Source organism: Oxyura jamaicensis, chromosome 8, assembly GCF_011077185.1.
Source record: "Oxyura jamaicensis isolate SHBP4307 breed ruddy duck chromosome 8, BPBGC_Ojam_1.0, whole genome shotgun sequence".
NCBI classification, from domain to species: domain Eukaryota; kingdom Metazoa; phylum Chordata; class Aves; order Anseriformes; family Anatidae; genus Oxyura; species Oxyura jamaicensis.
Window position 1 is genome coordinate 30,770,718 of NC_048900.1, and position 25,740 is coordinate 30,796,457.

At 46.8% G+C, this 25,740-nt stretch overlaps 1 protein-coding gene across 11 annotated transcripts in view; it reads left to right on the forward strand.

The window, feature by feature from the left end:
* Window positions 1-25,740, forward strand: part of LRRC7 (leucine rich repeat containing 7) — a 171,653-nt gene that overhangs the window by 15,998 nt on the left and 129,915 nt on the right. The gene's annotated exons all lie outside the window — the stretch shown is intronic.

Sequence of the window (25,740 nt, forward strand, 5' to 3'; positions counted from 1 at the left end):
AGGGGGGGGGGGGGATGGAGCGGGGGGCAGAGCCCCGGAGGGATGCGCGGAGCCTCCGCGGGGCTGGGGGAGGGCCCCTCCCCGGCGCTCCCCGGGTACCGGCGGCGCAGGGCGCTCGGGGCGGCTTGGCGCTGCTGTCGCCCCCGGCCCGGCCGCGGTGGTGGGCGCAGCCCCTGGAAAATTCCGCGCCCGTTGCCGGCGCTCCGCGGGCACCGGCAGCCGGGCGAGCCGTGGCCGGGCGCAGCCGAGCGCCGGGCGCTGCGGTCGGGGCGCTCCGCGAGCTCGGCTCCTCCCGAGCCTGGGGGTGATGCCGCCCGCCGCCACGGCCGGGGCTTTAAATGCAGCCGGCGCTGCAGGGCCGGCGTGGAGGCTCGGGGAACCCCGGCACGGCTCCGGGCTCCCCCAGCAGCCGCTGCCAGCCCCGGCCCAGGAGGCTCCGTGCCCGTGCCCGGGGCTCCCGGGAGGCTGGAGCGGGGAGGGGTCGTGCCGGGGGGAGTTCCCTGGTCGGGGAGAATACAGGTGCTGGGCGCTTTGGGTGTGCGGGAACTCCCGTGCAGTCCCTTCATTTTGCACATCTGGGAATTTCGGCTAAAGCCTCCGGCCACGTGCCGTCCTCGGTGTTAACCTCAGGTGCTGCGAGCAATTTTCGTCTTTGGGAAGAGATGAAATACCAAGCGCTTTCCTCCCCATTGTTCCATGGCAGGAGAAGTGACTTAATCTTGTGGGCTTTGCTGTTACGCATCTGCTTGCTCAGATACTCGACAGGGAATGTATGCTTGCCATGGCAACCTCCACGTCGCATATTGCAGCCACTTTTTTGGAAGTAGCAAGACTTGTTAAAGAAATAGGAACAGCTTATTTCAGTACCTACGTAATCGTAGATAGATTGCGCATCTTGGAAAACATGACCTCTTTTTCAAGAATTTTAACGCTCCTTTGGGTTCATAGGTGTGTGTTTTATGGGGAGGAACGGGAGCCAGCCTCCTGGGGAGGTCATGCGTTTTTCTTTCCATGCAATCCTAGTGAACGGAGGTTTCCTCATTTTCCAGCAGTGCACGCTTAAAAAAACTGCATTTGACCTTCACGTCAAATTTCTTGGTGGGTCGTTCTAGCTTGATGTCCCTGCGAACTTTAACCTTGGTCGGTGTTTGATGCATAAAACCGTTTTTCAGTGATGCAAGAGGTGTTTTACAGACAGCTCACAGGGGAGCTTTTCTGCACATTTTTATTATACAAACCATGTGAAAAACTTAAAACCGGCTTCACACGAAACCAATTCCTGCAGTTCCTGAAGAAGAGGCCATCACGGCTAATTGCACCCCGTGCGCCGGGTGCTTCCCGAGCCGGGCCCGGCAGCTGGGAAGCAAACGCTGCTCGCTGCGGAGCCCGGCGGGAGGCAGCTGCGGGACACGGCACGGGCACCGCTGCCACCGCTGCGGGAGCCCGGAAAAAGGAGGAGGTCAAAATTAGTCACTCCTTTGTCCCACGGGAATTTATGAACGCTTCTTAACCACTGATTAAAAAATGGATCGAGTAGCAGTTGCTTACCGAACGGGATTTTGAAAGGAAGGTTGACCGTTTTCTCTGGAATATTTCAAGGCGGCAGCGTGTGCACGCTGGTAAGGCCACAAAACTTCCGATTGATGAGCAATTAATAGCCCCTGGGGCATTTGCGTCTGCACGGAGCCGTGGTGGTGTGCACACTGATCTGAGAGCAGGCGGCACTGATGTGAAATACAGCAGAGCACTGAACTGCATCCCGAGCCCCGAACACGGGGATCGAGGCTCCGCGGCACGCGGAGAGCAGGAGCTCGGGAGGGAAGGAGCGGGCAGCCCCCCAGGGGGTGCCTCCTGGGGCCCTTCAAGCACAGCAGAGGTCTCGCCATGCTCCAGAAATGGGGAATCGCGGTGTGCAAGACCTTCGGCTAATGCAGGGCCGTATCCTGATGTGCTGGGCAGTGCTGGGCTGGGTGAGAGCCCCCTCGCTGGGGCTGTGCCAGGGGGCCCCACATGGGCAGCCTGCACCCCGCTGCCTCGGAGTCGGACCCTCTGTGGGGGGAAGCGTTCACCCCGAAATAGGGTGTGCGACTCCTTCGGGGCCACCAAACACAGGCTGGGCTGCTGCGTCGGTGTCTGAAAGGCCGCACTGGTAGCCGTGGGAGGCGCGGGGTGGAAAAGCGTCCCAGAAGCGGTCGGTGCTACTTCATAGCACGAATGAATGGCCTCGGTGAGCGTAAGCCGAGCACAGACCGAGCACTGAAATGTTGCATTAAGCCCTGTTTCAGGATTTGCAGCAGCCACCGTGAGTCTTTGGTTTTCAGCTCGGCTCTCTCTAATTTTAGCATGGTTTCTGTAGGCTTTAATTTGCCGGCACGGCAGATTGCATCAAATCCTAGCACAAGTCCTTCAGAACTGCTAGCTTTTTTTTTTTTTTTTTTCCTGGGAATGCAGCAATTTGTTGATAGCAGCTAAATCCCACATGTTTTGCTGTGCATCTCCGTGGGGCAGATACCCGCCTGCGAGCACAAGCTGATTGAGAGCCCCGGCAGAGGCGTGGTGGAAGCCCAGGAGGAAGAGCACGGATGGAGCTGCGCTGGGCCGAAGGAGAGGCAGCTGCTGGTGGATCTGCAGCCAAGTGTGGGAGTGAGGAAGCAAAGGGGCAGCAGCCCCGAGCAGCTCTCAGGGCGGTGTGGGGAGGTGGTGGAGCAGGGGAGGAGAGCTCTGTCGTCCCTTAGTTCGTGCAGTGCCCCGAGTGAAACGGATACGCGGCTATGGGAGTTCAAGCCTGTTGGAGGGAAATGCTATTTTTCCAAATATTTGGCTGGGGGTAAAGGAAATGAGAGTTGGAACCACGCGAACCTGAGGAAAGCAGGTTTATCAGCCTACAAGCACAGGAGACAGGGGACAATGGGTGGAAAAAACTGGAGCCTGCCTTGGTTGGGTGAAACACAGCGACAGGGTTTGTTCAGATGTGTGAAAGTCGGTGGGACTCCTGTGGGGCTGTGCAAGTGCCCGTGATGGGAACAAACGTACAGCATTTATGTCACGTCGGCTGCCAGTCGTGACTCTTCCTTGCAGTGATGTGCTTAGGGTGCAAAGGCACGCCTGTGGAATCTTTGAAGCTCAGTTTATCACCGGAGCTTGATGCTTGAGAGGTACAGCGTGGACTAAAAATAGAGCAATCAATAGAGCGAGCTTGCAGGTATAAAATACGTTCTCGAGGAGCGTTTTGATCAACAGAAATCCACGTGACCTCGGACGTTCATGCTGTGCGGCGTCGTGAGCGGCGTTGCACGCGCGTGTGCCAGCAGCGGCGTCAGTGGGCTGCGGCCGCTGCCCCCGGGTGTCGGCGCTCCCCAGGGAGAGCTGGGGCTGGCTCGGCGTGTTTTTCAGCGGCTGGCTTGAAAATGCCGCTTTGTTGTTGTCTTCTTGGCATTTTTAGAAATTTGACTGCAATTGAGTTAGGGAAACTTGGAAGAACCATGGCGTGCCAGACCCTGCTATTGGGGGGACCCACTTCTGTAATGAGTTCACAGGTTTTTTGTGTTAGGAGCCACGTGGGGGACCATGACCGCTGTCTTCCCTTGCTCTGACGGGCACTCTTTCATCACTGCCTGGTGCTGGGCCACATTTGGGCATGTCAGTCAGGCAGGGGCTGACGTTCACAGTTCCTTCGTCACTGGCATAAAACCTGCTCAAGGTGTTGGCTGAGCGGTGACAAAGTCCCTTTGGTTTAATTTTGCCTTGGTACGCCGATGGAGCCGCATGGTGCGCGTGTTAGGCGTTCCCATCTCCAGGCGCGCCGGAGCCTGAGCTGTTGTTACAATGAGAATTCTTAAATTTTAAAGCCTGAGTACTAAATTGGTAGCTTTCAGCAGTTCTCTAATTATGTGAGACATTTTTTGTACTTAACAAATGGTTCTTATTCTTGCCAGCACTTCAGCCCGGTGTTCTAGGACTTGTGGGTGTCAGGGAACAGAACATATTTCTGTGTCTGTGAACATGATCCCACACGTTGTCTTAAGTGGGAAAATGTTCGCAGCCCTTATATGGTGAGGGATTTTTTCCTAACGCCATCGGTGCCTTCTCCTGCAGCAATAATGCAGTTTTATCTCCCCGGTGCTTTGTAGGCTGGGTATTGATCGTGAACCAGAAATACGAAGTGGTCTGTCTCTTTTCCTGGCAAAAAATATCCCGCCGTGTAACCTGCTCCATGGCCTTGCAAACTGCACAGGAAGTGTTTTTAGAAATGGTTGGTGCTTTTTGGCAGCTAGCAGGTGTACAGGCGCTCCATAGAGGAGCACCTGCGAGCAGCCAGGGTGCTGGTAGTTACTTGCCAGGCATCGTGCACCTCTTCTTTATCTTTGCTGGGCGTTTGCATGCTCCTCCTTGTGCTCAGCCATTTCGGCAGCAGAGTTGCAGCCTCCCAGCTGCCTGGACAGGCGAGCACTGCAGAAGAAGCCAGGACGTCTGCTTGTCACGTGCACTTCAGGGATGTACCAGGAGGTATCTTGCCATGCGGTGCAGTGGGATGGTGAGATAAATGGGTTACTCGAGTACCGTGTGATGTTCTGAGTGAATGCTGGGGACAGGCTGGTTGCAAATTAATGAAAAAATAAAGACAAGGAGTTCTTTATGATGATGGAAGAGCAGAATGACCCTCAAAGGGATTTGGGGGGAAATACTCATTTTTGCTTCTTGCCTTCCTGCTGAGTGACATAACACCCCAGAAATGTTTGGCTTGTACCAGAAGGTTTTGTAATGCTTGTGGTTACACGCAGGAGGAGAAGGAGGAGGAGGAGTGGGCTTCATCCCTGCTGGTTGCTGGGAAAGCCAGAGGCAGAGGCTGGGCGAGCGACGTTGTCTTGTGGGCTGTCATGACCACCTCGTTTGGAGGGGCTGTGCAACTTGGATCCCTCCTGGGCAGGGACATGTCGAGAAGGGAAGGGGATGGCCCAGAACAGAGGAGCAGGGATCCACGGAGCTCTGCCATTAGAGTTATATTAATAAAGTTATATTTAAAAAGTTAAAGTTATATTAGTAACTTTCCAACATTTAATAATATTTTGAAAGGGCTACAACCGAGCAAAACTTATTTATTTACACGAGACAGTGTTGGAGTGTTTAAGATGGGCTTACACATCGAAACAAATTGGGTCAGGAATGCCATCAACGCCTATGATTTCTAGTATCTTCTCGGCGTGACAGCTAAGCAGATCCATCCCTTGCTTTCTAAAAGGAAGAAGCAATGGGAATTTCAAGATGGTATTGATGCTGATATTTTCAAACAACATTTTTTACCAATACTTAACAGAATAACAGTTTATGTGAGAGGTGCTAGGACAGACACCTTGTATTTGTAACCACATAGTGATACAGACTATATAACCACCAGGTTTGTGGTCTACAAATGTCACCTAGAGCAGAGCACCTTCTCTTCTCTTCTCTTCTCTTCTCTTCTCTTCTCTTCTCTTCTCTTCATTTATTTGTAAGAATAGTGCTATAAAATGTGGTTTTCTTTATTCATTATTTCATGGATGCAGAGGCTGCTGCAGTATTTTTCTAAGTACTGGAGGAGGATTTTCTCTAGTAAAGCCTCATTTCAGGATTCCTACAGAAGTATGTGTGAAAGGGTGCACTAAAAATAAGCACTGAAATGCTTGCCTGTGATAGAACATCAGCTTTTATATATGTGCACTGAAACCCCTTTAAAGTAGGTATTTCTGTGCATTTTCCAAGGCTAACTGGTGCCTGAGTTTTTATTCTGCCAGGGAAAGGCACTCTTTTTAATGGGATGTCATTAACACTCTGCTGCTGGATGATCATTTCCATTTATAATAGCAACAATATGTTAACTTCGACAAGTTAAAAATTAAGACCATGGAACTGCCAGTCAGAGCAAAAGGGCTGCTGGCATTTTTTAATCAGCGCTGCTATTTTTATGTGGACAGATTTAGCATAAATAGGTGTGATGCAAAGTGTCACACCACGTTTAGTCCTTGTCCTAGACATCTTAGTTTGGGAATGGCTCTCTTTGTATTTCTTGATTAATCATTATCCATGGGGAGGGAGGGGGGAAATCTGGTTTTATCATTTGCTTCCTCCCCGCCCCCACTCCAGTTGTTCTTCCATTTAACCGAGTTTGTGTGAAACAGCAAAGAAAAGGGTTTCCAATGCAGTTAAGTGATTGCCCTGCTTGCACAGTGCGTGTTTCATGCGATAACTTAAAGGGCTGCTTAATTTATGGCAAATCTGAAGCACGTGGAGCTAAATGGGATTACATTGGTTGTCGCTGGGTTTGGCTCCAGTCCATAGCTGCCTTTAGAAACATAGAGGTCTACATGCCTCATTCAGAATACCATACTTGAGCATACTCCTAGGGTTTCTTTGTTGCCTTATACAGTGGTGTATAAGGTAGGTTTTGTCTTGTTTTGTTTCTCCACATTTCAATATTACAAATTCTTTCTTAGCAGAAAGACTCTTCTGTGGTTGTCTTTCTCACCTCTGATGCTGCGCCTGCCCCTTTACCTCCTCAGCCTCTGCCTGACAACAGGAAGCAAACTGGGGGCAAGAGCAGTGAGAAAGGAGGTTTGGGGGTTCTCAGGACTTGCACCTTCTTCTATGCAACTCCTGCAATTGGTATAATTGGTAGATTTGGTTATTATATCATTACATTTTGATAGATTGCTATTATGTATATAATGATATAATTAGTAGATTTAGTTAAAGCAGAAAAAGCTCTTCTGTGTTGGCTGTCAGATTAGTCTGAGATTAGATAAATCTTAATTACTCTTGCTAGGTTTGATCCTGACTAGTCACACTAAACTTATTATAATAAGTTTTGGGGTGACTCGCAGAGAAACTGAGTGTTGGGATCAATGTCTCGTGTTGTCAGAAATTGTTCTCTGATATCCTGTTGGTTTGAAGCCCCTGTTGCACTGGAGATGTTGAAGAGCTGAACCCACCTTGTCCTCTTGGTGCTACTCGGGTTTTGGTAGATACGTATCATGTCTCCCCCATCTTGTCTCTTTTATGACCTACTTAGTCACTCTTCACAGAGAAGTCCATACCCTTGCCCATCCTTTTAGCCCTATTTTGAGCATTTTCCTTTCTACTTCAATGAGGGTACCATTTTTTATAGCTTTAGAATAGCTCTCAGAAACCTGAAAGAAAACTAAATTGTGTCCTTCCTGAAATACTCTGCATTTTTCTAGTCCATTAGTCTGAATGCGGTGACTTTGGCAGCATGGGGTGAACAGCATGAAAAAACATAGCCGGTATTAATAGAAATATAAGATTAACAGAATACAATGAGTTTGTTCTTGTTAAGGAATGCTTACCTAAAATACAATACCCTTTTAAGAAGAAGTTCATAGTTGACAAGAAAGAAAAAGGAGATCATTATCTTTCTAATGAACTGATAAGTCTGAATATTAAATCATCTACAGAAGCTACCTCTCAGCTTTTACCCACCCTCTTTCTCTATCTACTTTACAGCAAAGAACTTGCCTTCTTCTTTCTTTGGGGTTAAGGAAAAGCACTTTAACACTGAGTACAAAACGTATTCTTGGCCCTTGTCTCTTGTGCTCAATCTGTGTATGTTTTCCTATATAAATGCATATGTATATATAAAATACAGATTTATATAAATAAAAATTTGAATTCACCCTGATCAGAGGGATTGCTCCATAATCACTGTCTGTTCTCACAACAGCAGTGCACCTGGAAACTTTCAAGCAGAAAGCAGAATGGAAAGCACTACGGAATTATTTGAGTCTTCAAAAACCTTCAGCATGGTGGTGGTGGTGTCAGGGCTTAATTTTTTCTTCCTGTGGGTTCTTGGTCTCTCCTGAAGGATGCGTACTGGACTAATCTGTGCTGGAACAGATTAGGCTGGAAATGGGATGAGCAGATTATGTTTTGGGTGATGCATGTGTTTCTGGTCCTCGTGCATACTTGGTTGTAGGCAATGCATGAAGTCAATGACTCCATGAAGAACTGTGAAACCAAACAGCACAATGAAGAAATCTGGGAGCCACATAGCTTTCTCCTCCAAGTCAGAAGAGAATTAGTGTTCCTTATTACTTTACTGCGGAAAAGAAGGGCAAAGTGCATGTACGTGGGTCTTCCTGGCATCCGGCAGACAATGCCCACAGGCTCGCAGTGAATTGGGGCAGTTGAACCGAAATCTTGCACGTCCTGCTGTCCCTGCTGAATGACATCTTCACAGGAGTTTCATAGTTCCACAGACTGGTTTGGGATGGAAGGGACCTCAAAGCCCCCACAGCCCCCCTGCCGTGGTCAGGGCACCCTGCCCCCAGCCCAGGCTGCCCAAATCCCCCCAGCTTGGCCTTGGGCACCCCAGGGATGGGGCACCCACAGCTCTCCTGGGCAGCCTACACCAGGGCCTCACCGCACTCCCGGTGGAGGATTTCTTGCTAATATCTAATCTAAATCTACCATCTTTTAGTTATAAACTATAACTCTTTGTCCTGACAAAGAGTCCCTCCCTATCTCTCCTGCAGCCCCCCTTAGGCACCGAAGGCCTCAACAAGACCTCCCTGGGGCCTTCTCCTCTCTAGACCGATCACCCCATCTCGCTCAGCTGCCTTCATGCCTCGTTGCCACCTCAGGCCGGTCAATGAGCAGCTCGATTCTTCCCGTGAGCCCCTGGCCCGGCAGCCTTGAGCCACCATCGGCCGTGCTGCTGGCAGCCCCCCGGGCCCGGAGGGAAGCGAGCACCTCTGGGTCTTGCCGTCAGCTCGGCAGGACGAGGGCCATGCGTGAGGCATGGCTGGCTGCCGGCAGCAGAAGCTGTTACCTCCGCAGGGGCTGCCTGGGTGGGCTTTGCAAAGCCACAGACCGGTGGTAACTTTGGGCTTTTTCAGGTTTGCCCGAAAAAGTGTGGAGGTAGAGGTGACATTTTTTTCTCAGACCAGCTAGCACAGATGCAAAAATAGAGCTTTTCAGGCACACCGGGAGTTTTCCAGACCTGCTCTTTGGTTCTTTGCTCTGTGGAGAAGCTTGCACATCAGCCAAGGTCCTGAACTAAGCTCCTCCGGTTTTAACTGCTCCCCTGATAAATACTTCCTTCTCAGGACTAAGACTAGGTGGGAAGAAACACAATTCTCTGCCTAGGACACTAGTTTTTGATGATCTCGCATTCTGAAACATGCTGGCCTTTCAAATCAGCAGAGCACCATGATTTTCCGTGGGGTGGCCATCCCACCAGCTGCGAGCTTTCTCCCACCCTCCTGAAAACCCAGGTAGATTTGACCAAGAGGTCAGCCTCTGGAACAGGAGGCTGTAATGCTGTAATGTGTCTTTGGGAGCCCCATCATCACGAGCAGGAGGCTTGCAGGGCACAGGGCAGCCGTGCGGGCTCAGGCAGCAGCTGTAGGTACCCGCAGGAGCACGGGGACTCGTACGGAGAGTCAGGCTGCCCTCCGAGGCTCTCAGCTGCGCTCAGTATCCAGCCGTGTCCTTTGAACAAGGATGAGAAAGCAGACGGGGGGAGCTGCTCACAGAGCATCATCCACCCTGTGCACTGAAACAGCTGCTCTGCGGGAAAATTGGTGTGAGATCGTGTGGTTAAAGGTGATGTAATAGGAGCGCACGGCAAGACTGCATCGATGCAGAAGGAGCATTCATTCTGTGATGCTGTAAAGCTTGACATTGACTGCCGCTACGATCTCGTAACAAGCACTTTCCACATGCGGAAATGGGGAATGTCAGTATTACTATTTTGTACCTAGTATCTGTTCCTGTCTTCTAAAAATACACACCTCAAATTCCGTAATGCATTTAATAATTGATATCTTTCATTCCAGCCACGTGACCCTTAGAGTTTTACAGTACCAGCTGAGCATTGAGGGGACAACCACGTTTGCTTTTAGAACTTAAAATGATTTTTTTAACCTTTCTTGTAACTTGATTTCAACTAAGTCTGCCCCAAGAAAACACAAAGAAACATTTGAGCCTTTTTATTTATTTATTTATTTATTTTTTGCTACAACTTCCAAGGTACGCTCTGCATTATTTTCTGACCAGTGAGGACTATGTATTTATAGCTGAGAGCCAAAATCAGCCCAAACCTGCAATGAGAAACAGTTTAGTGTAATGCTGGCAGCATACACAGAGCTAGCATTTTTAACTAGTGAGTGTTAGCAACCTCACTTTCTGTTGAGTGCAGGCTTTGTGTGCTGCACAGCAGGTTCGTGTAGGACAATGAAACAGTGAAGTAAGAAGCTCTTGCCAAGCCACAGCAGAAATGACAAGCCACAAACCCCTTGACCATCCCAGTTTCAGGATGGGGATGCGCACAGCTTTTGGGGATGCACAGTGTGCAACACGGAGGTGGCCTTCCCACCAGTTTCAGGAGGCAAAGCAGCCTCTGCCTGGTGCTGCTGCAGGTGCTGCACTGCATCCCATGGCTGCCTCCAGGGAGGGATGGAGAGAGCACTTGGAAACTGTATGGTGGAAAAAGCTATTAGTGTTAAGGCACTTTCTCTTGTTTTCAGCTGTGAACTGTAATTTAGTATGATTATTTGTTTCCTAATAAATTGTGTGTAGCTCATCTCAACATCAAAACACATTAAGCTTTTTGCTCTGATGTCTGTTACGCGGGCTAATTTAATTCATCTTGGGAAAGAAGTCTATGACCAGATGCACGAGATTTGACTCCAAGATATCATGCAGCTTGTTCTTTCTCTCTGGATATACCCAGAAGGTCAAATCCTGCTTGTTTCTATCCTCATAATTTAATCGAAGTCAAGAGAGCTCCATAGGTCTATTCATATGAAAGTATACTCATTTTTGATATTGAAGCAGTATGGGAGGGTACTGAACATCAGGTAAAGGTGGTAGCACATGAATGAACCAACGAGAAAGCCATACACCGACGTTTGTCTTACAAAAGCTTCCAGTGTTTCAGCTGGAGTGGCTACTATTTAGCTAATAGAATTAAAATAGGGATTTTGAATTTAAATGAAATTAAAATACAATGTGGTGACTACTGACACCATTTAACTGGGGATATAACATGAATGCTTATTGCTAATTAGTGAATGAAAAAAGCTTATTAGCAATCTACATCGTGACGTTATTCTGGAGATGAGTATGTGGTTTGTTACTAAAACTACTCTGAAGGCAAAGAGTCCACAGCTAAACATAATTTAAGGTCATTCTCCCACATTTTGTCTCTTTGCTTTCTGCTCTTTCCACTTATTTTTCCAAATTGTGATAGGACGAATTCTGCTTTATTTCCATAGTAACTTGGTGTTGAGTTAGCGCGTGCACGTGGAACAGGCGTTGGTCCTGCGTCTCCCGCGCGTCAGCGATGCGGGCGTTCGGCTCCGCGTGGGGGTTGTGGCTGCCACCAGCTCACCATGCCAGGCGTGCTGTCCTCTCGTTGCTTTTGCCTTCCCAGCAAACCCAGCTTTTTTTTGCATGATTTTTTCTCCTTCAGATGTTTTTTAGTGTTTCCTGCAGACACACCATCTCTGCCTGTTTAATCTGTATTTCACATACGCCGCCTTGCGTTACGGCTTTACATGCCGGAGGAGGTGGGGGGGGAGAGCTGGCCTTTGGGGCTGCACTGCTTTAAAACACACCCAAGAGCTGCTGGGTTGGAAAATTGGCATCGCTGGGAGCAGAGCAGGGCCCTGCAGGGTCAAGCAGTGCCCGGGCAGGGACATTGGTGCTGCTTCACCACCGCCTTCCAACCGCCCTGGACTTGTCTGCCTTACGTCTGCCCTGGCCCGATGGTGTTTGCGGATACATGTCGCTTGGTTTAACACCCACCCTACAAAAATATCCTGTGTCGGTATCTGTGTCGCGCTCTTCTCGGGGAAGAAAATAGCGCTGCAGGGCGCTGCGCTGCATCCTCACAGGTTCTCCTACGCACGCCGAACACAGCCACGCAGGGACAGAACGGGCCGGCAACTTCGGTGGTTGCACGGCGGAATAATTTATAAACATGAGCCCTTACAGAACAGCACGCCAAGAAAGAAACACGGGTCTTTTGTAATATCAATAGTGATTTTGTAATTGATTTCCTGGAAGGCAGCTTTTAACTGGGTGGTATTGTAGTGTCCTATATCTTTGTGATGTTGTATTTGTCAACAAGATCAGCAAAAGCCGTATTTATTTGTAATCGCTTTCAGAGTCCTTTAACAATGTACATTTAACAAAATGCAGTGGGTAGAAAGCCAGCTTCAGCTGCAGTTCTACAACACAAAGTTAATCGAATTATATGGGGGGCTCAGGTAAGTTGCTGGAGTAACTTATACAGGCTCTGTAGGGGCATATTGCTGAATATACATTATTTTTATATTTTGTGCTTAATGTTGCTGGTTTCACTAGGATCTGCTTCCTCGCTCATTTACACTTCCCTTTCAGGAGTGCAAATCCAGTTGTTCCTTTGGAATTAGCACTTAAATGCAGGTGTGTAATTCACAGTGAGGGGGGCATCTGGAATCGAAGCCAGCAGAAAGCGGGCTGCAGGCAGCCCGTGAGCTGCAGAAGGCTGGTTCTGTTTTTCTTGGCTGTACCAAATGCTGGGGGTTTCTCACGCAAGGTGACACAGAAGGCAGAACTGAATTCCCTGCTTCACGTGCAATAAGCTGCTGAGGGCTCAGCGCTCACCAGCAGACGTCGTGGCAGGAGCTGCGCGATGGCTCGGAGGCTCGGGACTGGGTCCCAGTGCTACAGAGCAGAGGGCTCCTGTGTGATTTCATCTGAGCTTGTGTAGCCGTGCCGGTAACACACAGGCAGTAGGATAAATGCAGAGCCCAGACCGTTGCACTGCTTTGAAGGCCAACAGCCATGTAGGGCATTGAGATGCCCTGTGTAAAGAATTCATAAGTGGCTTTCAAATGTCCGATTCCTCTGTTGTGTTTTTATTAGCGCTGTGCAGTATGTTAATACAAGAGAAACAATGCCTTTCGTTTTGTTGTTGCTGTTTACCTGGGGGCTTTCACTTGTTTTTGCAATTCTTGACAGTTGTAAGAGAAGTCCCAATAACAACGCTTCTTCTAAAACCACCGAGGGCAAGCTAGAAAATTATGAGTCACTTCACGCTTTCAGAATCATGAACAAACTGGAACCTGATCTAAAGGTTCAGAGTTCACTAACACCTGCATTAAATTTGTGAGATTTGAATCAGGCTGCCAATGCTTACTTGTTTAGCACGGCTTTATCAGGGGTTTTATTCTGGACAGAGCTTTTTGACATACAGCTTTTTAACAAAACCTGTATTTGTACTTGAGATAGTGCACAGCGCAATGAAAGTATGAAAATGCTGGTAAGAGATCATTCTGAGATGCTTTTTGCTGTTTCAAAAAGCTATTCTGCACAGCGTCATGCCCAGTTTCTCCTAATAATATTTCAGGGTTTGCCCCAGAATTTTGTTAGGAACCACCGGTTCGAGCCCCGTTCTTACAAAATCCGGTATTGTTTGCCAGCTGTGTCTGGAGAAATAAATTGTGCGTTCTTAACCAGTGTTCAGCTAGATTATATTGATCTTCGGCAAAAATGGCAGTAAAAGAGGAAAAAATAAAGAGTGGAGAGGCAGGCGGAGAGGCCTCTTTCTGGAGAGGCCAGGAAGCGAAGGGAGGGCTGTCCAAAGAGCCCGGGCAGCCCTTGGTGCCTGCCCGGCGTCCCTCTGGGAAGGGAGAGCGTGCACCGGTGATGCCTGCAGAGAGTTTCTGCTCCGTCTGAGGCCCACAAAGTCCTTGCCCACTGTCTTTGCGGGAGCTTTGCATAGATTAGCTTGTTTGCTAATGCTACTGCTAGGGGAGAAGTCTAAAAGCTTCGTAATTGGATTTTTTGTTCTTTACCTAACAGCAGGAGTTCTTTTATGCACCAAATAAAGACTTGTGTTATTTGCCAGCACTAACCATAACGGATCAAAATAGCAGCACAGGCCACTTTTTTCTGAGAAGGAAAAGCATTAGAACTGTATCTTCTGCTGAAAGGTGAGCAGCAAAATCATCTGGAACGTATTGGCGAGGGCCTCAGCTTTAATGAACACTTCCACTGCTCTTGCTTCAGCCACGCTCAGCGTAAGAGATGGTGTCGCAGTTTGTCTCTGAAATGCCAAAGTCTGTGTAACGTGGGCTGGTTTTTTGTGATTTGTTTTAAAAAATGAAAAATCTAAAACAAAAAGATTGAAAACAATTAACATTTTGTAGCCAAACAAAAATAACATTAGTTATTTTTAATGCTTTATATCCTAATTAGTTTCGTAGGGTATGACCCACAGTGAATCATGGAATTCGTTGTGGTGGCTTTGTGAAATCCTGGAACAACAACATTGCCTTACCTATGAAAAGAGGAAAAGACCTTGCCCTAATCTGCCCTTATGAAGAAATGTCTTAAAACACCTGTAAAAATTCTTAACTTTGGACAGTTAGATAGGAATAATAATCTCATAATTTTAGTGTATGGCATCCTCTGGGGGCTGAGAAGTAAAAACATGCCTTTTGGTGTGCTTGGGTTAGAAATACTGGATTAGACACTGCCCGTGTGAATCAGGAGCCACGCGTGATACCTGTCCTTGCTCAGAGAAGTCTCTGGGTGTAAGTCTGTGCCTGGTGTCTACTCACGGCAGAGATGGACACGCTGTGCCCTAGCAGTCACTGCTCCTCCCTGGGAGCGACAAACGTTGGTCCTCCGTGGGAGCCAGCACGTGTCGTTGGCCTGGTGGCCATCAGCCTCTCTGCATAAGGCGACCTGTCTCCTCCTTTTGATTTCCCTCTTAATACTAATTATGAGCCAGATTGTTCGCTGATCATTGGAGCCAGTCCCCTCTTCAGGCACAATAACAGCTGAGATGCGACCCAGGCTCATGCTGCTCTAATTTGCAGCTTCATTTCACCTGGGACAGTGCCTAGATCAACCTGGGTCTGGCTCCCAGAGCCCTGGAGACTTACAGATGAGGCAGTAAGTAACTTATGAAAATGATTAAATAAAGGTGGCATGTCTAGGCCAAGATGGGCAGGCCCTGTGATGGGGTAATTCATCTTTACCATTTGCCAGTCTTTGATGGATTGTTTCAGAAAGGCTTTCCTCTCCGGGAACAGTCTGCTGAAGATCAGCGCTCAGTTTGCAAGCTGCCGGTGCCTAGCATCCCAGTGCAAATATTTCAGTTTTTACACTAGTGCTTTTGTGTGTGTTCCCTCCCCCTTTCTTCCACTTAACTAATACAGTACTCGGTGAAGAAACAGGCGGAGAGGCAGTGGCAGAGAATGAATGGTGGTTCTCCTCCCGGTTGTATATGCCCTTTCTCCTGTGAACCAACCTACTTAACAATTAAATTGTTTCATTTGAACTTCATGTATGGTAGCAAGTTCTTGCTTTTATTGCAGTCAACATTAAAGCTCGAATTCACCTACATGGGTTGTGAAGGCTTCTATGAAATGTGTGCAGAGTGATTTGGAAAGATAATTGCTCGCGTGGTTGATGCTTGTGCTGCAGGACCATGCTCCAGATAGGCAGCGTTTGTTCTCACTCCTCTTTAGAGAAAAGAAAGATAAGGAAAATCTGGCAGGTTCTGTCAGCTCTCGTGGAATAAAGCCATGGAGTGACTTGTTGTCTTGCCTACGCTGTTGTGCTGTCATATCCATTTCCCTGACCTTTTATCTCAGCCTTCTTCAACAGGAAAGCATTTCGAACCATGAGAAACCCTACAGTTGTGGGAAACCCTTGAAGCTTTGCCAATAAATTATAATTGATGGTAGTTGAATCTTTTCAGTGTTTTTAAATGCCGTGTTCATTTCTTGATTAGTGATTCAGAGCTGCATTCCAGTGTTCTTCATCCTGACGTGTGCTCATTTGTATTACTTTTCTTAGGTTGGCACTCTCGTCCCTCTCGTCTGTGTGGCTGCTGGAGCAGCATTCAGACACCTTCCAACAGCATCGTTAAGCTCCTGGATAAGTCAGAGCTCGTTTCAAAGCTGGGAGCGTAATGAATATTTTAGAAATCTGAACGTGCACCTGCAGCAGTAGTTTATTTTCTTTGAGTTTATATTGCCATCAGAGGGCACGTATCCATAAAGTTATTTTGGATTCTTACCACCAGTTGGATTGTTTAGGGCTAGGTCAGAGCAGCCTTTGTTTATTGAGGACGTGTTCCTTTGGGCTTGGAAGTTGAATGGGAGTTGTACTGGCCCTTCTAAGTGGATGGTGTCACAGGGGTAAGATTTAACCGAAGGCCAGCCATCTGACATAGTCTGGGCCCTTTTGCCCTAAAATGACAGTCCTGCCAGCCCTGGTCCCCCGGGGAGCACGGCCGGGTACCCCTGTGCAGCGCTGGGCACCCAGCTGCAGCCCTGTGCCGGGCGCCCCGTGCCGAGCTGGCCCTGCCTCGAGGGAGCAGCTTTGCCCTTTCCCTGCTCTCTGCTATTAAAAATAATCATTTCTAATCTTGAAGATTTTACTCAAGTGACATTTTACCCTGAGAAGATCCTCTTGAGAGATGAACTTAGTGTCTTTGGATCAGCAGATGAGGGGGAAAGTGAACCAAAATCAGCAGTGTAATATTTAAGCATACTTTAAATGTCATTTGTGGACCAATGTAATTTACTATAGCAATTAAGATACCTGTAGTATTCTTAATAATGGACTTCTTACAAACTTAATAATTTCTTAATGTAAAGCATTTAAGCAACTTGACGAGTAATCCTCAGCTGTCACAAGCATCTCTGCAAGACGTCATTGATTTTGATAATTGACAGCAGTACTTCAAGTTTAACAGTTTTGAAAAATATTCTTCCAAGTTTTGATAGAAGGAAAGTTTCTCATAGGGAACCCACGTTATTAAGTCCTCTGAGTAAATGAATTTAATTTCACTTGTTGCATTTGTTAAGCACAGCCATGCAAAGCAATTAATCTTCCTACTCATGCATACAGTATTTATTTTAGCTGATGAATCTCTAAGGAAGAGGTCGGAGACATGTCCGCATCTTCTGTGGCTTTGTGAAAAAAAATACATACAAGTTAAAAAGAATTACAGAAGGGAGGACATCAATAACTGCGTCCTTCATCTTTCTGGGCAAAAAGCACACTGACAGAGAAACTCTTCTTTAGGGGAAAGACTGTGATAATCAGCCCAAAGATGAGATTCAAGCTTCTTTGAATATTCCTATTCACTTTCCTCTCAACCTAAGTGGATGTGTCTTATCTGCCGTACAGTTGCAATTAATGAGAAACCTATAGCCCTGTTCAGCACATCTGAGCATTTTTCACTGCTTTTAATTGACTTATCCAGCATCTAGTGTGACTTGATGGACTTGGATGGTTTCCTTTCGTCCCTGCTCTTTGAACATTTCTTTTTCTGCTAACATTTCACATTTGAGGTTTAATCTCTTGAAACTTTATTAGGAAGAAATTAGCTTCTACAAGAACTGAGCTGTGGAAAATTGATATTTGGATCTCATCCTAATTCAGGAGAACATTGTTGTTGCAGCTGATGCTTTGGAGGGTGGGTCTCATTGATATACCCTGCACAGTCTGGATCACGAGAGCATCCTCCTCCCGTAGAAGATCCATCAATCAGCTGCAGGGAGTGCAGACAGGACAAGCTGATGGTTTTACTCCAAACTGTAAATTCTGTTTTTATCTCAAACATTATAATACCCCAAACATATATCACTGTCTACTGCCCCAGACTCAGTGCAACACAGTGGTCCAGGCAGCAGCAGGGACTCCTCTCTTTGACTTCCTCTGCTCTCTTTTACTAATTTATGCTACTCCCTCGCCTTCCTTAAGCTGTACAGAGCAGTTCTCTATAGGTCACGTCCCTTCCACATGCCGTATTGCTTCCAGTATGCACTCGAGCTATTCTGAACCTGCCAGAGGGAGAATGCTGATCTCTCAGTGACCCTCGTAGGTTCCACAGATCTCTGGGATCACAACTTCCATCTAAGGACCCAATTTCTTTAATGCACTGTATCTTACAATTTTGGTCTGTAGTACAGAAGAGTCGTTTACTGACAGTCATCTTTCCCCCATTTTTATTGCATTCTAATTTTGATCAAGTCTCTGGAGAGATTCCTTGTTGATAAGACAAAGAGTATTTTCTACTAGAAAGCTTATTTTCCAGTCCCTTGATTAGTCTCCTGTCAATTCTCTGAACATCATTCATGTTTTCAATGTTTTTCTTTAATTGTGGGCACAAAACCCAGAGCTAATAGAACCTCTGTATTCCAATGGAGTGTTGCCTTATTTACATTTCTACAGATTGCAGTAGTTCATTTTACCACATTATTGCGCTGAGATTTCTGTAACTCCAGCCTTCTCCCAGAGCTGTTAAAACTCATGTTTTTCCACGCTGGAGCCTTTTACTGTGACAGATCCAGTTGGATACTGGAATTTTTTCGCCCACCGATAGGACAACGATTGGCTGTGGTGTAGCATATGCTGTTTGCATCTTCCCTCTTGTCCAACCAAGGACAGTCACCTGCTCTCTTAGTTATTTTCAGCTCAGCTATTTTTAATTCACTTGCACAGTAATGATTTCACGTCTTCTTAAGTCATTGGAGAAGAGGTGAAGTGACAAAAGGCCAAAACCTGGGACCTGGACTGAACACACCCTCCTCCTGTGCTGGTGCTCCATTTACAGCTAGGCTTCTTTTCTAAAGTTTTCTTTTGTCACTTTCATGTCCATTTAGAGTGATATACTGATTTTATAACGTTCTGACTTTGTCAAAACTCATAGAGCAGCAAATCCAATGCCTGCTGAGCTGTGTTGCATTGCCACTAGTTAACCCCCATACCTCTAATACCATCAGAAGAAATTTGCCTTGCTAGGTGGACACTGCACTTTTATACACACATGTACTGGCATTTACTCTACTTTATTAAGCTTCTGTCCTTCTGTATAAATAATGTCACATCTTGCTTATTCCATTGCATTGTGCAGGATGGGTGTCAGGCTGACAGTCCTGTAACTGACCAGATCATCTCATTTTCTCTATTACTCATTTGGTACAGTAGCTGCCTGGCTCGTTCTAATGCTTCTTGCCAAGGACTTGCAGTATGTCACACAAAAAAATATTGTAATTATATCTTTAAAAGTCAGCTGTAAAGGAAGGGTTAAAATCTATTAAACTACCATCTGATTCTTAATACTTTGGTTGCTAGTATATCTGTCAGGAAAATGGTACAGCAAAATGTATTTTTTCTGAATATGAACTGCTGTAATGTGAAATGTTTTTTTGGCTGGTTGTATACTCTGGCCTCGTACTGCAGGGAAATTTGTACCTTCTCAGTTTATGTTTATGGCTCCCTTCCTTATCCTGTAAGCCATTGCCAGATCTGCAAAATAAGAAAAACTATTTTAAGAAAGGAAGAGAAGTCCCCATGGCTCTTTAGAGACTATGAAAATACCTTCCAGCTACTGCTAGACTGTGTCGAGGTGTTCTTGATTCACAGGGCAGGATCTTCCCTGTTTTCTTCCGATGTTTGGTGAAACTGAGCAGGAAAATGATGCAAAGTTGATGCTCTGAATTGGTCTACTGGAATAATTTAATTTTGGATTCCTCTCTCATGCCAACTGCTTTGGTTCCAAAAAGCCTTTCAGGCAGTAGGAGACTAGGAGACTAATATAGCAAAGAACTGTGTTATTTAGGAATGAAGCTGCCGTTCAGCAAAGCTGTCCTCCCAGCTCTCTGAGCTCTGAGGTCCTCCCAGCCCTCTAACTGTGCAGCAGGCTCAGAAAATGCAGCTGCATGGAGGTCCTTCTGTGTGCCGTGCTGGAGAAGGCTTTGTGGTTGCCTTACAGCTCTAGGTTATGCATCTGCAGACTCTTCCACCTTGCCTGGTCTGAATGCCGGTGTGAGAGCTGCAATGTGGCTTGTTCTGAGCAGCTATGAAGAAGTCTGGTGGTGGGTGTAGGTTGTGCGGGCTGGCAGCTCGCGGTGCATCACATCTCCGCTGCAGCCTCTGTCTGGAAGGACCTGCGGTGCTGTGCCTCTGCTTGCACGTGGCCATGTGTGTCACCGCGCTGCAGGCTTGATAAATGGGATGCTTCCCAAAGAGCGATGCCTCTCGACAGACTTTCTGCAGCAGGATGAGCCATTAAAACTTACAAAAGCTGGTGGAGTAGGGACTAGTGCGGGGAAAGTGGAGGTAGAGAAATTACTAAATTCTAGAGCTGTCATCTACAGCTGTCGTCACAGCTGAAGTCGTGAAGGACTAGAGATTAGAAGTTTATGAAACTGTGCTTGAGGGTTCTCATTGCTTGCTTCTGTAGTGCTCTGAGAATGCTGCAGTGCTGAGGGGGGCAAGAACACAATTTAAGCCACAGAAACCTTTGGTAGTTAAACAATATGATAGAAATGTAATCTCAGAGAAGCTCTAGGGGAAGGGAAATGTGTCTGTAATTTTTTTTTTTTTTTTTTAACCTTTGCATTTTGTAACTGTACTGCTGAGAGGAAGGGAAGGGGGAAGAAGATCAGTCTCAGACATCACACAAGAGAAAAACGGTCTGTTATTGCCATCATCTTTGCAAACAAAAGCTCATAGCTGGCATTCCTGTAAGATAAAAAAAGGAAGAGATTCCTAGAGGAAGCTAAGAGAAAATAATTATTTATTTTTCCGTTGCCCAAAGAGAGGTGTAACCTCAGAATGCCTGCAAGTTACACTGCCCTGGGGCTAAGGGCTGGGTCTTTGGTTTCCAGGTCCCCAGAGGGGATTAATTGGAATAATTAAGAATAAATATTTTGGCTACATACAATTTATATGGCCATTTTGTCTGGGTTATTTTTATCTTTTCATCCTTTGTTTCAGGTTTTGCTATTCACCTTTGCTTAAATAAACAGTAGTCAAGCTGAAAATGTGAACTAAGTTTTAAGTGGAACTCTGATTTACCAAACAAATCTGGGGTACTCAGACCCTGGTTTTGTGCCAGGCACTCTGAGGTGTAAGGATGAGCTGGTAAGTGGTTCAACCATTTCTGCATGTCCTGATTACCATCTCCATGCGATAGCTTTCATCTGAAAGACCCAATACCTATTCCCAACTTTTTAGTACCTCCAAAATTTGGATTTGCTTGCTATCTTTTATGCTGTTGTGTGGTGGAGAGGAAACAGAAAAGTTGCTCGAGGCCAGTAGGAGGTATCTCTGGAGTAACTTAACGCGTGTGCTGAGTACCAGTGGGCTGTGCCCACGCGTTGGCTCCTCCAGGAGCCCGGTCAGCTCTGTGCTGCTCGGACACGTTCCCTGCTCCTGCCTGCAGGGAAACGTCCCCCGGGATCCCTGTTCACAATGCATGTGCTGGGAGGAGAGGTTTTCTCCACGCCGGTACCTGCTGCATTTTGAATTATCCTCAGAGTGCTGTCTCCTCCTCAAGAACACCTTAGACGGTGCTAGTTTTGTGTCTGGGTTGCAGTCTGTTTCCCTCTCAGCCATACGGTGTGTAAACCACGAACCTCAGGAGTCCCGTAGCGTTCCTGTTGCACTAGTATTTACACAGGCACTAGCTCGCACAAGTTAACTCACCACAAACACCTTTATGTTTAAAAACAGCGCGGCGATGTCTCTGCGCAGCAGGGAGAGAATCCGAGGCGGTACGGCGACCGGGGTGATCCGGAGCTGCCCTAGGCCTCTGGTGCCCAGGACGGCGGCCGTGCCAGGTGCCTGGAGCGCGGCAGCTCCGCCGTGCCAGGCTGGCAGCCCGGGCCTTCTCCGCGGGGCCTGGAGAGCGCGGAGAGCTCCGTCTGCATCAGCGGCTCAGACACGCGGGCCAGCGCTGCCGGCCTCGGGGCTGCGGGCAACACGCTCTCGAGGAACCGTGTCTGAGGCAGGAAGCCCGAGCCGAGCTCTTTCGAAGACGTCCTGGTTCTTCAGAGCGGCGGAGGATGGCCGGCCCCACGCCGGTCACCCCTCCCTTCCTCTGTCTTTTGCAAGGGCTGTCTTCCTCGTTCTGGACCAGGAGCATCCTCTGCAGATCCAGTGAGTGCTTAATGATTGCTAGCAGCCATGAATGTTAAATAACATTAGAAAGCATACGCGTCTGAGAGAGCACAGAAATCCGAGTGGTAAAGTAATTCCTTTTTTTGGATCTGGCCCAAAAATTCTAGCTGGTGCCTTGCGATGTGCGTAAGGAGAATGTCAATAAGTTGGAGCAAAATCGGTTGTGGCAGATCCACATGCACATTACAGCCTTGGCGTGTTTAAAGTTACAGAGGGCTCTGAAACAATCTTGAACTGCCGCTTTTTAGCTGTCCTGTAACGGAAACAAAATGAATCATTAATATTTAACGTAGAACCTGATCTTTTTTTTTTTTTGACTGTCAGTTGGAATTTAACACAAATGTTACATTTTTGTTTTATTGCCAGCTGGAGAATATTGGCCAGCGCTTTTGTAATGAAGAAAAAGTATTTGCAGTTTTTCAGTTTTGTGAACTGTCACTGGGATGGAAGGAGAAAGGAGGAACCAAGGATGAGCACTTCCAGACTGAGCGTGCCATTATTCGGTGTTGGAGGAGTGCCCAAATGAAGCTGATGAGCCGAAGCAGCGATGCAGACATGCGTAGCCGTAGGCAGTTACTAATGTTCAGCTGGTATTTTACACCAGTGAATAAAAATGGACTGTGCCAAGTGATATAATACTCAGTAACTTCCTTTCGAAATTTTGAGTATGCCAGAGAATGCGTAACATTTCTCTAGCCTTTGTCTTGGGGGTGACTTTTTGTTCAGCCGGTTGAACTGACTGTACTGTCAGCTCCCTCTGTGAAGTCTTGCCTTCAGTTGCTGGGCTGGAGGAGGGAAAATGAGAGCTGACAGTGCCACTTGTGAGGGGAGAGGTGGGGACATACTGCAACATTTCAGGTCTCTGCTTATGGCTGTCAATCATGGCATTTGTAATGTCGTTTAAATAGATGACAAGCAAATGGCGTATTGAATTGGCTCTGTGGTTTCCTGTGTGACAGGGAAAAAGCCACGGTAGTTTTCAGAAGTACTTTGTGTGGTACATGGCAATGCTGTTAATTCATTTCATTTTGCCTTGCATGTGATTGATGCTCCACAAAGCGTTTTGTAGTTGGAGTGGAGCAGGTAGAATGGTGAACCTTGGCACGAGTAGCACAGTCCTCAGCTGCTGTGAATTGGAGGAGCTCTGTCCAAGCCAAAGGAGTAACCTCGCTTACACCAAGTAACGTGTGACCTTTAATGCAAAAGATGTTTGGCTCCGACTTCCCTTTCCCTGTATTTTGTAATACACACATCTCCTTTTTAATGTGAGCTGTTATCCCCAGGTCTCCCCAGGGGCTAAAAACCACCGAGAAAACCCAAAGGCTTTAAAGCTAAAAGGTTGGTTCTGTTGTTTAAAAACAGCTCGTAGAATTCCCATTACTGTCACTTGCAGTTAGGTATAAAGAAAGCACAGGAGAAAAAAAATCTAGAATGTAATAACATTTTTAATGTCAAAATGAATGTAAAGTTATTGATGTCTTAATTCTTAAGCAACAAATATTGAATGTAGTTACAAAAATTATTTTTGTTTTCTCCAGTGTTTCTTCAGTTTCATCGTGAAATCTTTAAAGTCTTTATGTATGAATATAAATATGCAAGTATATAAGCACATAATATAGAAGTGTATAAATACCTAAATTTATGAATATAAATGCATAAATATAAACACAGAAATCTATAGACCTCTAAACATTCAAACATAAATATAAAACGTATAAACGAGGATATAAAAGCATGTAAACACGCAAACCATAAATATAGGTCTTTTGCTTATATTATGTAGGGAGCTTTCATTCCAAGTACTCGCCTAGTGTCTGATACTGTGATGCCTGCATATCTCTTGGCACACTGGAAACAGTGGACGGAGATGATGGGCAAGTAGAGCTCTGCAGTTCCAACTGACTGGAAAAATGAACTTCTGTAGTTACTATTGACTGCAGATCAGTCCAAGAAGGGCAGGGGACTGTTGCAGCAGCGTGACAAAGTCACGGTGCCTCCAGAGAGACCTCTTCCCAAGAATCAGCTGCACGAAGCTAGAACAGAATTCCACCGCCGTGCTGTGTTTTATACCATTTCCTGGAGTACTGCTTGCAGCTTGCCTAGTTCCTGTGCTAGGACACCGTGGGCTGGCTTACGGATGTGCCACGTAGTTGGTGGTGAGAGGCTCTGTCCTTCCTGACGGCTCCGGCGCTGCCTGCATGGGAAACACGCGTGGCGTGGGCCCAGCGTGGGAAGCTTGCATGGTGTGGCCCCTGACTCACGTCAGGCTCGACTAAAAAAGAATGCAAACCCCATTTCGTGTCAGCATTTTTAAAGCAATTTGTTGTGTTTTGGGGAATGTGACTCATGATTTTTTTCAGCTCCCTTTTTAGAGTCTATTAAATGTAATTTATTTATTTTATATAGGTTTATTTTATATATTTTATAATCTGACTATCCAGAACTCCTCCCAGTGGCATGAGACGAGCTCTCCATGAAATTAAACTGCATTATTTGGAAATTATTGAAATCCAGGTCATTGCGAGGGTTCTGTTTGCCCTCTCTTATGATGGGTGATGCTGAAAAGTGCCTGTGAAGTACTGTGAGTGTTACCTGGGACATAGGAGCCGCCTGTCCCAGATTTCGTGCCCGTGGGGCCGTGTCCCACTGGCTGCTGCAGGGCTCCCCCAGCCCTCTGGGGCAGGGGGTCGTGGTTTGTGCGACCTCCCTGCTCATCTGCTGCTGTTCCGATTTCATAAAATAGAAAATTGCTCATCAACATTAGATCGTTTTTTTTCTAAGAATATCCATGTGTGATAGCGTTCAGTCATATTGATAGCCCTAGCTGTTAATGAGCGGTAAGCACTGAATTACAAGTCAATTTTAGTTCATTTTTTAATTAAGTAAAAGCCAAATATAAATTCTGATAATCAGTTAATCTGCAGTTTGATTAATAACTGGTAACATGCAGCACCAGAAATTAATTTTAATTGTTTGGAATTTCAGGTGGGAAGAAATTGGTGGGAAGAGTCTGGGGAGGGTGGTTACCTTGCTTGTAGAGCTCCTTCTTTTCTGTGGAAAGGGGAGTCCCAGAGGTCAGACCCAGAGGCTCAGTGAAGACTTGTCCGAGGGTCCTCGTGGTCGTTCAAGTCTTGGCCCCCTCAGTTTCTCACTCTCAGTACCTTGGTTATTTGTCTATAACCTTGGTGAGGGGTTGTTCCAGGCACCTGGGCAATACAGCAGTATTTCAGCCAAGGACACTCACCTGGTAAAGCTGGAAATCCTGCAGCGAGGGTGGGCCCACGCTTAGCGCCCTGGGGCTGAAGCGGTGCAGCTGCAGCCAGGAGCACCTGTAAGAGAAAATGAGCAGCCGAAAGAGTACCTGGAAAGCAGCTATCCCCTACAGCTGGTGCAGAAGCTGGCAGCCTGCAGGTGGATTGTTATGCCAGTAGGAGAGGTGTCTGCACTCTAAAAATGTGTAGCTTGTTGCTAAGATTTATAGCTTGTTGCTAAGATTTAATGCATTTAGTTCATGCCCACCCTGGCCCCAGAGATGTCCTGTTATCTTAGGCAGCGTGCTGGTGCTTGTACGCCACTACGAGGTGCCAGCTGCTGACCATGGCTGTGATGGAAGGCCAAGTGTTGGGGTGATCTCTGCTGACTTTCATTGTCTTGAAGTGTTTTTTCTGTACCAAAAATCAGTAAGGGATAAACCAAACCATCATGTTTCCAAGTGCCACATACTATGCAAATAAATGAAATAAATACCTGTCAGATTACCTAGTG